Genomic DNA, 15,459 nt, shown 5'->3' on the forward strand with positions numbered 1-15,459 from the left:
AGCTACTGATGGGTTTCTGAAAGGTATCTTCTGGCAGGTATATGCAGTTTGAAACATACGTCATCAGTCAAGCTTCCATTTATATTTCTTCCATATTGTTTTTTTTTGGTTTTGTTATCTGGGTGGGTGGGTGAGTGTGAGTGTGTGTGTGTGTGTAGGTGGCGTTCCATTAGAATAGCAGATTAATAAAGAAACACATTCTGCAGTTGAACAGACTGTGCAGCACTTGATTAATAGGATTGCAATTAACAAATAGACACATTTTTTATCTCAGTAAATAGGCTTTTGTTTTTGTTTTTTTCTTGGTTAAAGCAGAGCTCAGTTGCTAAAGGAATCCACACACACGGTGCAATGCTTCAATTCTAAAAAAGGAAAGTCTTCCTTCATTGTCTGCAAAAGCTTAAATGATTTATACAAACTCTTAAGCGTATGTTTCTGGCTTTAAACAAGGAATTGTAGCTCTGCCAATGAGCCATTGAGTAAAGAAATGGGGGAGAAAAATCTCTAAGATGGAATTCGATTTTAACCTTCAAACCAGAAGGTAACATTCACAGGCAATGAAGAGTCTGTGTTTTTTTGATAAGTTTAAATTGACAATTTCTGTGTTCGCCATGTTGGTCCAGTGATGAAAAACAAGAAACATCTTGAAGTAAATACTGAAGTTCATGAGAGAGGTTAAATGTCAGGAAGTTGTTCCTAATTACGACTCAGTTATTTATAATAAATGAGCCTTCTTCCAGTTCTGTTGTAAATTCAACACTTGTCGTCTTCTATTCCTTCAGAATATTATCTTCAAGTATTGCTCATCCTTGTTAGACAGCTTTTTGGGTCTTCCAGTCCTGGGTTTGTCACAGATGATGTTTCTCTGTACTTGTTGATTATGCTTCGGATACCACACCTTGAAAATCGAGTGATGCAAGCTATTTAATTTCACTCATTGTTTTTGCAAGTCAAGGTTGCTATAAGAGTACAAAACACTAGTGGAAACTTTGAGTAAATTGCTGATGCTCATAATGCATCAGAGTAGAAAAATTCAACATGTCTAAGACTTTTTAACAGCAGTGTATATTGGGGGTTTTAATCAAGTAATCACACCTGTGGGCTTTGGTTGATTTAATAAAAAAATAAAAAAATAATTGCTTAATCGTGGCTACCTGACTGCAGTATCAAAAAAACACTGCATGAAAAATAAATCTTGAAAAATGGTGGCAGGTACTTCTAAAGACCTTGGCAAAAGGGGTACTGGAAGGTACAACCAATATTTCACAATAGCTCAGAATGAAGAAAAAAAGACTGCATTTTGCAATTTGCTCATCGGTGCTTTCCTTTCACCTCGGTACTACATGTTTTATCATTGCATCTTAGTCGCAAGTAAGCTGATTTTTATTTTTAACAGCTATATCAAACTTTTTCTTTGGGAAACTAAAATAAAATAGCACTCCAATAAATTTTAATTTCTCTTCTGGTACCTAAATAAAATAGCACTCAGTGAGTTACCTTTGAAAGTCTTGAAAACTTATGGTATCCCAAAAATGGATCTGTTAAATAAAGTACTCTAGGTTATAATGAAACTGGTAATTTGCAGTAATGTATACACTCTTGATGTGATTACTTGTAATTGTCTTTCAGTGCAATTTCATATCACCTAACAAACAGGTGTGATTAATTGATCAATAGAAAACGTCAAGATTAAAATCCCTAATTATATAATTAATCAATCAATCAATCTTTATTTTTATATAACGCCTTTCACAAAAATTTGCCTCAAAGCGCTGAAGAAAAAATAAAAAACATATTTAAGAAGAAATAGAGAAATGAAAATACTTAAACAATACAAACAAGTAATAAATACTGAAGTACAAATAAGCAAGTAAATAAGTTAATTAAAGAACAGTAAAAACAAGCGATAAAAATAAATATAATTATTGTAAAAAATAAATATCATTTACAGGACTGTGAACGCTTTGTCATAAAAGTACGTTTTTAGTCTTATTTTAAAAATAGCAACAGAGAGAGCCTCCCTCCCTCTTGGTGGCAAGCCATTCCACAGTTTAGGGGCTCTGTAAGACAGTGCTCTGCCACCTGCTTTTTTTCTCTATCCTTGGAACGTTAAGCAAGGCGGCACCCTGTGATCTAAGAGGCCGACAATAAAAATATGGAGTCAGGAGTTCTTTTAAGTATAAGGGACCACGGTCATGGAGATCTTTATATCTCAGGAGCGGGATCTTAAAGTCAATCCTGAAACGAACGTATATGAGGCTGTGTGGTCCAGTGGTTAAAAAAAAGAGCTTGCAACCAGGATGTTCCCCGGTTCAAATACCGGCTCTCTGACTCAGTGTGACTTTGAGCAAGTCACTTAACCTCCTTGTGCTCTGTCTTTCAGGTGAGATGTTGTTGTAAGTGACTCTGCAGCTGATGCATAGTTCACAAACTGTAGTCTTTGGAAGTCGCCTTGGATGAAGGCGTCTGCTAAGTAAACAAATAATTGCAAATAATATATATATATTTTTTTTTTTCAGTAATTAATTCAAAATAAGCCAATCAAGCTGTCAAAATCAATCGAATCCCCTTTTAATGGGTTGTTGTTAATGCTGTACTTCATCCATGAATTACAATATGTAACACAATTTTTGTTCCTGGGTAGTAAGTGTTATTTCATAATTGCTTATGCCTCAAAAGTATAGAAAATGGCTATTATTCCCCACAAACTTTGCTTTTGTGACCAGGACAGTGATATTTCAAAGTATCTATTTCCAATGGGAAAACTGGCAAATGTGTGTCTTTTCGTTCACATAAAGTCAGAAAAAAACAACATATGAATCCAAATTAACATGTATTTATACTAAAGTAATACAAAGATGACTACAAAAGATTTAGAAGTGAGTAGTTTTTCGAGATTTACGATTATACTGTAAATACAGTATAATCGTAAATCTCGAAAAACTAATTTGTTACACGGTGTTATTGTACTGCCAAAATTATTTATTTTTTAACTCAACACAGATACTAATGCCCTTGAAGCATCTCTGATGATTATCAATCTGATTCTGAAAAGAAAATCAAAAGTCTGATTGAAGATTAAATAAAACAGGGGGCTGTGTGATTAGCTCACTTAGTTTTCATGTCAAATATTCTACTACACTGACCTAATAAGTCCTGTTTGCTCATGTACCAGTGATAATTATCTATTTGCAGTTCTTACTGCTGTCTCCTGTATATAATACATTTTTTTAGGTATTGCCTAATTTTATATATTACCTTGCATTCGGATTCCAAATCACGTTATCCTTTGATAACTCTGGATTAGGAAGGTAGTTATAAAGAATGTGAATTTTGAATAAAATATTAATAAAATCGGATTCCGAGAAATACATTTACCATTTGGCTGCAGTATTGAGGACATGTGACATGTTTCTTTTGTATAGAGAGAGTACACTTTCAGTTGTTGTCTTAATGCTTGGTACACACCTGAATTCTTTAGATTTTATTAGTTAATTTGCTGGTGTTTGTCAGTTAAAATTAACCCTTCCAATGCCATATTGTTGTTTAACCTCTGGTGATATCAATGATACAGACTGCAAACTGTGACATAGTTTGCACACAGTTGTAGTCTCTTAAATTAACCTTTCCACTGGCGCATTACCTTAACCTCTGGACATAAAGCGTTCAGTATGATATAGCGTATCCCTTAGACTGCGTCCTGTAGTGACCTCGGCTTGGGCCAGTTGTAGACATGCCCTGGGCTGGCAGCTACTGGAACTGTTTTCGTTACAGCTGAAGTGCAGCTGAGGAAAAGTGGCATTGCTCTGGGGTTTTTAGCACCCCTTTTCACATGCAAATGATTTTTCCAGATTGGAAAGCCAAATGTATTATTCTTTTTTTTTTCTGAAATGCTATATCGCAATTCCATTGGTGGTTCTTGATAGCAGGTCGGAGTGCCATGAACAGTAGTTTTCTACAGCAGAAGTAGTAGATCTTATCTAATGACTGTCACTGGTGATGTAGTTTTGAAAACAGATATTTTTGTTCTGGATAGTTTCAGTGACTTGCAACCTTTTATAATACTAGAGTGGTATTATATTTGATATCTGATATTTCTTCCTGATATCAGCCTGGGTGCCTAGTTCTTAGAATAATGACTGTCAGGCCTTGTATGGGCAGCTCAAGGGCCCTCAGTCTTGTCATGTTTGAGAACTGGGGGCATTATGAGAGGGCAGAGGAAATCTCCACTCAAAGATAAATTCTTCAAGTCAGCAGAATATTCCTCTGTCTGTGTTATTAAAGCATTACTTTTTTTTAAACATTGTTTTTCTTTGTGTTGCTCAGTAATGTGTATTGCATATGTTTGCATGCTTCAGTAAAACTACCATTTTAACACTACTGCTGTATATGGTTTAACCGTATCTACACTTGCTAGTGCAAATGTAATCCATAGGTAAAGCATGTTGCAAATAAATATGGCAAAAAAAGGGAGCTTATTATAGTAGCCTTCAGTGTCTGCTGTACAAGAGATATTTTAAATGAACAGTATGTCTAGTAAGATATATTTAAAACAGTAGGCTTTATTTGTTAAGATGATGCTGTTTTAGCTCTTTCCTAATGTGTACAAAATGTAAGTTAGCTGTGTGTCACTTCTATTGATCCCCTTCTATCAGTAAGCCGCTGCTGCTGAAATCATGCAATTTTAAAACGACAGGATAATTATACAGTTAAAATTTATAAGGGTCATCTGTCTATAGCGAACTCTGATCAACCATTTTGTGGTCTCAACCTAGAAATATCACGGGGCCCCATAAGCAAGTTTAGTGTGAATAATTTCTTATTTTGAAAATCGTCTCGTAATTCGAACAGTCAAGCAGTCACTACAGTAGGATTACTGTGTCGGACGCTGAGCTCAGTTTTTAAAACAGTGGGATTATAATTGCTGCACTACCCAACACACACAGATGATGTTGGTGACAAGTAACAAAGAAAACAATAACATACACCGTCTATAACATACACTATATTGCAGTGCTGTGAATGAGATGTTCAGGCTGTGATGCCAGCTTTATCAACATCTGTGAAATGAGTACAATGAATATATCAGCAAATTAATTTAAATGGCTTTGCAATTATTTTTTTTTTACTATTATTACTAAGATTATTACTATTTAAACCAGCATCATCCCAGGGGTTTTGATAATGAAGGCTTATATCTGTATGAACTTTTAATATAAGATCTCAATTAAGTTTCAGGTTGCAAAGATTTTTTTTTTCCTGTTGTAAAAAGTGTGAAAAATAAGACAACTATGGAAATAATTGTTTGTCCTTTTTTCATTTTACAAAAATAAGCCTTAGTTGGCTATACTGTAGATAATTGGCTACTAAAGACATAGGGCCTCATGCACTAAACAGCAGTAACCAGTTTACAACGCAGTAAGCCCGCTACTGTGTGCTTTGTACTGCTATATTCACTAAGCAGCGGCAAATGACGTTGCACGGAAATAAATAGTGTGGAAAAAGATACCACGTGAGAGTCATTTACATACAGTTAATAATGGTAATCCATGGAAATGTATTCAAATTATCTCCCCTAATACTGTAAGGGAGGGATTTTGATATAAAAAACATATTTATTTAAAGGTGCTAACTTTCCTAAGTGTCTCAGTGCGTGTTAAGTTTACCGCTTATTGAAACCAGGCGGTGTGTGTCTAAATCACAATATAAACAGAGCAGACCACAAGAAGTGCTGTGTGGGATTCAGGTACTGTATTTAATTTTTTCCAGAATAAACGATTGCCTGTGTTCTACAGAACAGTACAAATGCAATGTCAAATATAGGCTACATAGGATGTATTTTGTTGGTTTTGTGGATTAAGAGGGCAATATTTTAACATACAGTGTTTTAATTCTGTACATAATTTTATGATTCTTAAAATGCAACTTACCAAAAGGTGACTGCACATGAACTGTATTACATAATCATGTCCTTTATTCCGATTCCAGACGTGTAGACGCATTGTAGGAATAGACAGTAGGAATAGATAGTGCTGTATAACATTTTTCCATTATAACGTTGTATTGTCGAAACAGCCAAGAGACTGTTGTGCTCTGTGAACACATGAATTATACTGAATTATTTTGGCCCTCAAAACATTTGCATTTTTGTTATGGAAAAGATAACACTAAGTACTGCACAAATTGTGACTAGCCTGTGCAGCACGTCGAAATCGACAGATAAGCAGCTGGAAGGGTAAAGTTTCTTAAAAGAAAAAAGAAAGAAACCGCACGCTTGCAATCTCTTTAAAAGAAACATTTATATTTAGCCAACATTTCAGTACCGGAGTACCTTAAAAAAAATAAATAAATAAGTAAATCCTCATTTAAATGCATGAAACTCTGAGGCACTGACACAGCAAAATGTGTAAAAAGTTCAAGGGGGTGTAGACTTTCTATAGGCGTTATACATATGTAATTATAAATGAAAAACTCTAGGATTTAAATAGAAATGCATTCAAAAGAGGTCGAATAATTGTGAATCTTGGTTACAAATATCTTATGTCCAATAATATATGTAGTACCTTAATTGGGTTTTCACTAACTTTCTAATTGACAGCAATGTTGGTTCATAGGATTACTGTGAGAGCAACTGAGTAGATAGCAGGGTACATACAGGTGCCAAGAATGGAGTGTACCAGCTCTAGCAAGCATATATTAATAAATCACGTTACTGTACATGTGATAGTTTTTAATATGAGGGAGTTTGATTCCATATCATGATTAATCAATCATTTCTCTCCACCTCCTCTTGCCCCATAGAGCATGTATTGTTAAAGATAATATAAGAAGCCTGGTTAGAAATGATTTATCCCAAAATGAAATACTAAACTGGAGTCTTGTAGAAGATGACATTCAGTTACTGTTAGCTTAATTTTCCAAATACTTCCGCTATTGAACGTCTTCTGTTAAATGCTTTGTTTTTCATCTGTTAACAAGATGATTACGACACTGGCTGTGGAGATTTGTGGAAAGAGCAAATTACCTGCTCGATACTGAATTCTTGATGGCTCATTTCTAGTTAACAGCTGCTCCGGATATTAAAACTCACAATCAGTGAAGACAGATCAATGCTGTGCTTTTGATTGCATGCTCACAAGCACAGTGTGTTTGTTCCCATTTAAAATGGCTTGGATTGAAGTGACTTGATTGACTTTCCAGGCATTATCCAGACCGTTCAAGCACTGACTATAGATATCCTTGGTGATTTGTGGTTTATGCCACTTGTCATTTCAGGCACAGGATATTTGACGGGTGAGGTGGGGGGCTATTCAAATTTGTTATGCACATCAATAGAGTAGAGCATTTATTCAGATATATCCTTGTTAGTCATTTGCCTCCATGGAAATGTATTTTTGCAACACATGGTGACTATTAACATAAAACTTAATTTATGCTAAGCATTCATTTGTTGCAAAGATTGTAGAAGATCGAAAACAGTAACAAAGTTTAACAGTAGTGGCAATCTGAAACCCACCATCAGAAATGTATTGTCATGCCATTTTGTAGCAGCTTAATAAGTGAGGGGTTTAAATGAAGAACTCTTGAGAGTGAGCAGACAGGACACTGTCTTTTAAAGCCAGCTGTATTGGCTTATCGGTGCTTGAAGTCAATAGCTATTGCTTGGGACCTGCTGAGATTCTGGTGTCATTTTAAACCAAAAGGAGGTATGATAGGAGATGATGGAAACAGACATGGACAACTTTGACAAGCCAGCTTAATAAGTGTGTTTTAAATGTTAGTTATGTCCAGAAGCAATTCATAGTTCAGCATAATCATTTTGTACGATTTAGGGGTGGGGATAAACTGTGGGGAATATTTTAAAGCCTCTTCTCAGTTGTAGAAAGTTGGATTCAATTTTGAGATGCACTGAAATACAGTATTCTTAAACAGGACAAAAATAGCCAATACACTGTGTATATGCTGTTGTTTTTTTTTTTGTTTGTTTGTTTTTTTTGTTGGATGGTTCCCTTTTTTACCAAATTGAATTTATACCCTCCAGGGTATCAAATCACTGTGACCTCCACACTTAGTGGAGCCTTTACTATTAACTGGGTCATTTAGCATAGAAGGCTGGAGAGAAATGAGAGACCAAATTGAACAGACATACATACAAATAGTAGTAAATGTAGTCTGAGGTTGTGGTCCTGACCAGAATATAGCAATATACAGCAGCACATCCATGAATATCAAAGGATATTTTGTTTTGGTGAATGAGAAGACTGGTAGAGTGAGGTTTCAGTGTTCTGCAAACCAAACATGATGGTTCAGTGTCATGAAGGGGACATTTTTAAATAATGAGAATGGCCCTGCCACAATGGATTAACGCATTCTTATTTACAACAGCAATAATAATAATAATAATAATAATAATAATAATAATAATAATAATAATTTACATTCCCCATGAGTTGCTACAACTGTTTAAGTAACATACCTGTAATCTTTATTTTTCATTGACAACGTGTTACTCTTGAGGTTTGAGATCTGTCCTCTAAATCGCTGCAGGAAGAGCTATTTTATAAAACAAACATAGCAAGTGCGCTGTTTTTTCTGTTCTGTAACACATTGTGGAGCGTTATTGCAGTTGTAGCAAGAGACCAAAAAATAAAGAATAAACAAAAAATAAATAAAACCGTTGTAGCAACACGTGGGGACGGGTAACGATACATTTTTCGTAACCCTGCTACTTATTCTTTAAGCCAGGTGTTGAATGTTGACAGATTTTCCTTTTTAATTTTTTTAATTTTTTTTTATTTTGCTTCTGTATTGAATGGCTTTAAATTTCAAGAATACTGTCACTTGCATTTAAAAAAAAAAAAAAAAAAAAGCCCTTTCTGCCATACTGATTAAATACAAAATACTCTGATAAACAATGATGTGCCCTGAAGAAATTCATTCCACTCATATATTGATTGAGTTTGTCTTTCTGCTTCATTGTTGAGAAAGCAATTTCTAAATTTTTATGATGCATTTGCAAACTCCTGATCTAACATTTCCAAGTACTATGAAAGCTGGAACTTTATTTTATATGGTATATACTGTAATATCTATTTAAATTACCTCGTTACTGGAACTACATCTTTTCCAGGACCTTTGTTACTGTATGTGAACTTAGATATATTAGGAAAATTGAATTTTATACCCTTTGGTAATTTTTTATTTTTTTTTTATGTGCAAGAGAGAATATACACTAAATGTGCTATATATTGGACTTTTCTGGAAGTGTGTTTGAATGATTGTAACCATAGGGCAGGTACACAGGTTCAACTCTAAATTGAGAGCTTTTATGTTTTTATATACTCCAATAAGTATTGCCTGTGTTGACCAGAAATTTCTTGGCCACTTTCTTTTTTCTTCCATTATAGGGCGACTCATGTGTTCTCAACCAGTTGTACACATGCTTCACTTTAGTGTTTTGTAGATCTGGGTTCATATTTTCCAGTTTCCATAGCGTGTTGTCATTTAGCAAGTGAATGGATTTTGCTCGGCATTAAGCATACAAATGCTTACTGCCTCAGTACTACTTCATTAAAATGAGGTGATTTACGAATTGTTCATTGGTAGCTGTGACAGGAGTTGTTTGTTCTCTTTTGGATCGGCTATTGAAAGAATAGTCTGTTAGACCTTGGGGTACACAAACGGAAGCTGATACACTGAGGTGGCTTACTTGCGTAGAGCTTACTAGAACTGGTAGAAGCACAAGGGCGCTGGAACTAGGGGTGCTGGGGGTGGGGCAGCTTGGCTTTGCATGGCTTCCATCATATGAAGGGGTTACAGTTTTGTAAAGCTTTAAGCACCCCCACTTTAAAAATTCTTCCAGTTCCACTGTGGAAGCAAGGTTATATCCCAGCCACTTCAGTGAAACAACACTGATTTTATCCCACTTGCAACCACCTGCTCAAACCCCTTCCTTTTCCCACAATCCAGTGTTTAAAAATACTGGTCTATCCATAATTTGGTGCTGCATGTTTTGTGTCAGTAAGTGCATAGCTGATGTTTGGAACGTACCTTGTCTTTATACAGGGTACATGTTCATCCACACCAGATAGACCAATGGTTCCTAACTCCCTATCTCTGAGTGCTTTTGTTTTTCATAAAGTATGTTTATTTTATTTTTAATATTAGCTCTGTTAGGTGTGACTTATTTTTGGCCATCATAAATGTAGGTTATTACAAGGCAATATCATTTGAGTTGTGTTCCAGTATTCAGAGATTACATTCAGAATACTTCTGTACCCTCTGTGAGAAATGAAAAACATAATATACAATGACAGGGGTATAATACAGGCATTTCTTTGGTGTGTGTTATTCAGTGGCCAATGGATTCATGTATTCAAACCTAAGCTTTCAGCACAGAGTTTCGCATGCAGTTACAGAGTCCTTTCATGCCTGCATCAAACTTTAAAGTGTAGAAACTTTTTTTTAAATTGAATTTATGTATTTCTCAAGCTCAGCATGTTTCTTTGAGTGTTTGAGGGTATGAACTGCATGACCGGTTTTTAAAGCCACTTCACAGAGGTATTTTTAAATTGTACAGATAGGATTTATGTTGGTTCTACATGCAGTTATTTCCAGTAACATCCCTACCATAAAGTACTAGTAGTAAAAATAGAGCTATGTGAATTGCCTAAAAAAATAAAATAAAATAAACATTTCTGTTTGTTTTTATTTATTTATTTTTTTGTTTCAAGCAGGTAGTTGGAAACTAAATACTGTACGAAAATTCAACAGAGATGCATCTACTTTTACAAGGCAGAAATGGGTCATTTCCCAGGGGTACTTCCAAAGTTGTCTCCACCAGTGCCCAAACAAAGCTCTGCTTTTACAGATGTAAGGCATACTGGACTTTTTACTTAACTGTAGGTATTGTATTATGAGACATTTTAGCTGGATACAGTTAGCTGAAATTGCAGCTTTGCTATCCTTTTCACATGGCATGGCTTTCTAATTGTGATGCACCAAGATACAAAACTATATTTTTAAATACCACTAATCTTTGACTTGTTTCCTCTGTCAATTGGGACCCTTTTACAACACCTACTTTTATTCACAGTAATGCTCTTAAAAACAGTTGGATGCCAGATGAATTAGTTTATTGCACAATGGCTATTAAAAGCATGCACCACATTAATTTATATTGTGATTATTATCTGTGCTTTACATTTAGTCTTCTTTATGTATGTGTGTGTGTGTGTGTGTGTCTATAGATATATATATATATATATATATATATATATATATATATATATATATATATATATATATATATATATATATATATATATATATATATATATATATAATATATAGCTCATAGGGCCAGCTGCTCAACGTTTCGATATGTTGTACATATCTTTCTAAAGAGAGCATGTCAATATGTATTAGATAGATAAAAGGTTATAAAACGTCCCTACTGGAATACTAAACTTGGTGGGAATTTCTTGACAAGTTTTACATGTACAAACCCAATTAATCATTTTTAACTTGATGAGTCTAATTATGAGCTAACCAGATAGTGTATGCTACTATGCCGTCTGTAAATTCGCAAATGCATAGGAACAAATATGGGGTTTTGTGCTACTTCAATGCATCCATATGCACAGTTTAGAGGTAACAGCTGACAGAAAAAGCAACTTAATTAATTTACACTGCCCAGGTAACCACCTAGACAGCTGTGATGTCACCTACACTGGGAAATGATAAAGACCTCTGTGTCCTTACATGCTCTTCATGGCCCAGATTCGCATTATTGAGCGGGCACATATATTTAACTATACTACACTCTACCATTTCTACATAATCCTACATCCGGTCCTGTTCTGCATAATTTTCAGCTGTGCATAATTATGAGGACAGACCCCTCTTTTGGGCTAGTGGACTAAACAGCCACACTATTACACCACAAATAGTTTATGTTCCAGGCAACTGCCACCATCCGGAAAACGAATGCAGTACATAACAACTCACTAAAGAGATTTGAAATTACCGCACACATCCTTCAATTTCAGTATCTCCCATATGGTATTTATAATGCACATTTGTATTGCCTGTGTTCTGTACCTTACACTTTTATTTTCCTATTAAATGTAATTTGCCATGTGTCTGCCCAGTTCTGAATGCTGACTAGATCATTTTGAATGACCTTTGCTGCTGCAACGGTGTTTGCCACTCCTCCTATTTTTGAATAAGTGTATACCAGAATCCTAAATCATTAATGTAGATTAGGATTTTGAAAATGCATTTTTTTGAATCCCTGCTGCGTTCAGTTTGAGAATTAATCTTTTATGCGGGACTTTGTCAGAAGCTTTCTGGAAATCTAAATAAACCATGTCATATGCTGTGCAATTATCCATTGTCAATGTTGCATCCTCAGAAAAATCAAGCAGGTTAGTTAGACACGATCTCCCTTACCTAAAACCTTAGGACGCTTGCTTTGCACCCCTGTTGTTGTTAAGATAATTATTTGGTTGTATCAGAGTAAGAGCGGGTAATTTATATTCTAGAATCAGGGAATTTACGCTGCCCCATATTTAAAATAAATAGCAATTAAATGAGTTTTCTTTTTTCTTTTTTTTCTATACATTAAATCAATTCATTCAAAGATAATTTTACCTGGCTGATCTTTACTTTCCTTGTAAACAGACTATGCCTGAGGGAACAGGGTGGGGAACGTTCCCTGGGGTGCCCTTTTGTTCCCTCCTCCTTGGCCTTGGGTGGAAATGCTTGTACTATTTCACTGTGAGGTCTAATGATTTGTTGTTCTCAGGAGAACATTGACCCACTTTAGTACAGAATAATTAGCTTCTGAGCTATTCATTTGCTTCTATCAAGCAGACATAAGTGTACAGGGAAACTATTATTTACAGACAGCTAGAAATTTCACGTAATTTGCCGTTTTGAAGACTTCTAAATATCGCAGGCATCGGTGCAATATAGTAGACAAGATTTAAAGGTGAACACCAAGGCATTTGCTAAAGGCTACCACATGAGCTGATTTTCTTATGTTTACAATAGCATTCACAGTGGCTGCATATCTAATCACAAGCCTAGCTGCCACTGGGAATGATTTAAATTAGGCTGGCTGGCAGAGAGGTGGTTATTGGTACTACAACCTGCAGTAGTGCAGAGATACAAGCAAGAAGTCAAACAAGTTCTCATTCTTTTGGTTGTTAACTCTTTTTTGGTCCTAAATAACCTTACGAAAAGACTGCCACAGGATAACATATCAAATGGTTTCAATGTTGTATACAGAAATTAATAAAAATGTGCATATATCGTAAGAGTATATTAGATTATGGTACACGTCTCCTGTTTTTCAGTGGCCTTTCCTTTCCTGTAGTGCTAGAGTAGTGTTTTTCTGTTTTTGTTGCTCATTTTACACAATGTTTATACATCAACGTGTTTGTGTGTGGATTCCTTGCAGCTTATTCATTCAGAATTGTTTAATATTGCAGTGCATCATGGAACTACAGTGCGAGTTTAAAAACAGGTCTACATGCTGTACATCTTGAAGACCTCATTCCACACAACATAGGGGGTAGTAGCATGGCTATAAACTATGGGTATTGTACAGTATCACTGACAGTTTGGATTTATTCCTGTCATCTAATAAAGAAATGAGGGTTAATGGTTAGAGGTTACCGTAAGACCAGTTCAAGCTGTCCACTTGTCTAATATGAATGAAGCTGAGTAAATATCTTGTTCACTAGTGGTGAGCTTCCGTTCTGCAGTATAGTTATTTGCTTTCATTCAATTTGCTTTAGCACTAAATATACATGTATGCATAACAACAATTACAAAAACAGTAAATAATCTTGTAAACTAGGTGAAATTCACACTAACAATTTTGCCAGTAAGCTTTCTTCGGGAGATATCATTTGGATAGCGCTGAAACATTTGTAAGAACTTGTTGATCTCCTCTTCTCTTCCTCTGTCTCCTGAAGGAAGGCCTGTCCGGCAGGATGTTGTATTTTAACTTTCGATTCTAGATAACTGATTACAAGACCACCTTAGCTTTTATTTTTTTTTTTTTTTAACCCCAAGCCAAAAGCTATAGCCAAAGGTTTTGCATCAGCTTATAGAATTAACAAATGTTGCTTCATAATGTTGAATGAAACCTGCTGCATAATTTTTCATGAACGTATTGAATTACATACTGCTTTGTAGCTTTCCACTGACACAAAGTTAAAAATGTGACATGAAATACTATACTGCTATTGTGGCTCCTGGTAGACTTTTGCAATATAATTTTGTAGTTTGTTTGATTACATAAAAATCTAGGTGGTGCAAAACATTTGGATTACTTAATACATTTTTAATTGTTAAATATTGAATGCCTTCTTTAACCAAAAGAGTACATATATATGAAAGAGGAATCTCTTTGGAAAAGGGAGCTAAGAGCAAGCACTCAGTAGATATGTCAGGTAAACATATCAAAGTATGAAGAATAATAATGTGAAGTAGATCCAAAATAGCAGTTGAAACTCTTCAATTCCAGGCACGTTTGTTTGTTGCTCAGAATTCCTACATATTTTCACATATATTCCAGAAAACACGGAATGAGCTCTAACCAAATATTCAAATACAGTTGCATTACATTTAGAAAAAATTGCAGCAGGAATTACATTTTCAAATTGAGTTAGCATTTCCTACATATATAGTAGTAGAAATGTCATTTCAACAGGTGTTTTTATATGCATGCTGTGCTGTTTCACATTTGCCTGTATTTCCGTGGCATTCTCTGTATTTAAAATATCTATTTTTCTTTCTAGCATGACTCATAGAATGGGCTAAGCCTAGGTTTGAGTGTGTGTGAAACTGTGGGCCACTGCAGCAGTTTAAGTTAAATGTGGCAACATTTGTTTTAGATAACCTAGCTCATGTACCCTTTTTTACAGGTTGTGTAATTTCTCTCCTGTATAGCTTTGTTTCTGCATATCATTTGCATACTCTATCATATTGCCTCCTACATAATACCTGCAAAGGCCAAGTATGTTTAACACCTAGAGCAAAAATGTCCTGTTACTTTAGTGTGTGAACAAAAATATTGATTGTTGTTGTCTTAATTTTCCCACTGTGTGTGTGCGAGTGTGTGTGTGTGTGTGTGTGTGTGTCGTCTTTTTCCTGGTTTTGCAGTGTTATGGTATTTTTTTTCTTTCTGCTCTTCCACCTTTTAGGATTTTTTTTTTTTTTTTTTTTTTTTTTTTAATCTTATTTGTTTGCTTTAATTATGAAACGTGTTGATTCCAGTTTTGGTTCAATTGTTTGTTGCTTGCATTTAGCCTGTAACTTACTTTTATTTTGTTAATCAAATACTGAGCCTGCTTATGCCATGTAATAAGATACAATACAACTGTTGATGTTGCTTTTTTTCTTTCATTTAAAAATAAAATTAAAAAAAAAATCTCTTGATCGGAA

At 35.0% G+C, this 15,459-nt stretch overlaps 1 protein-coding gene across 2 annotated transcripts in view; it reads left to right on the top strand.

The window, feature by feature from the left end:
• LOC121315615 (kelch-like protein 29) overlaps positions 1-15,459 on the top strand; it is a 135,214-nt gene that overhangs the window by 86,294 nt on the left and 33,461 nt on the right. The gene's annotated exons all lie outside the window — the stretch shown is intronic.

This window comes from Polyodon spathula, chromosome 5 (genome assembly GCF_017654505.1).
Source record: "Polyodon spathula isolate WHYD16114869_AA chromosome 5, ASM1765450v1, whole genome shotgun sequence".
NCBI lineage: Eukaryota > Metazoa > Chordata > Actinopteri > Acipenseriformes > Polyodontidae > Polyodon > Polyodon spathula.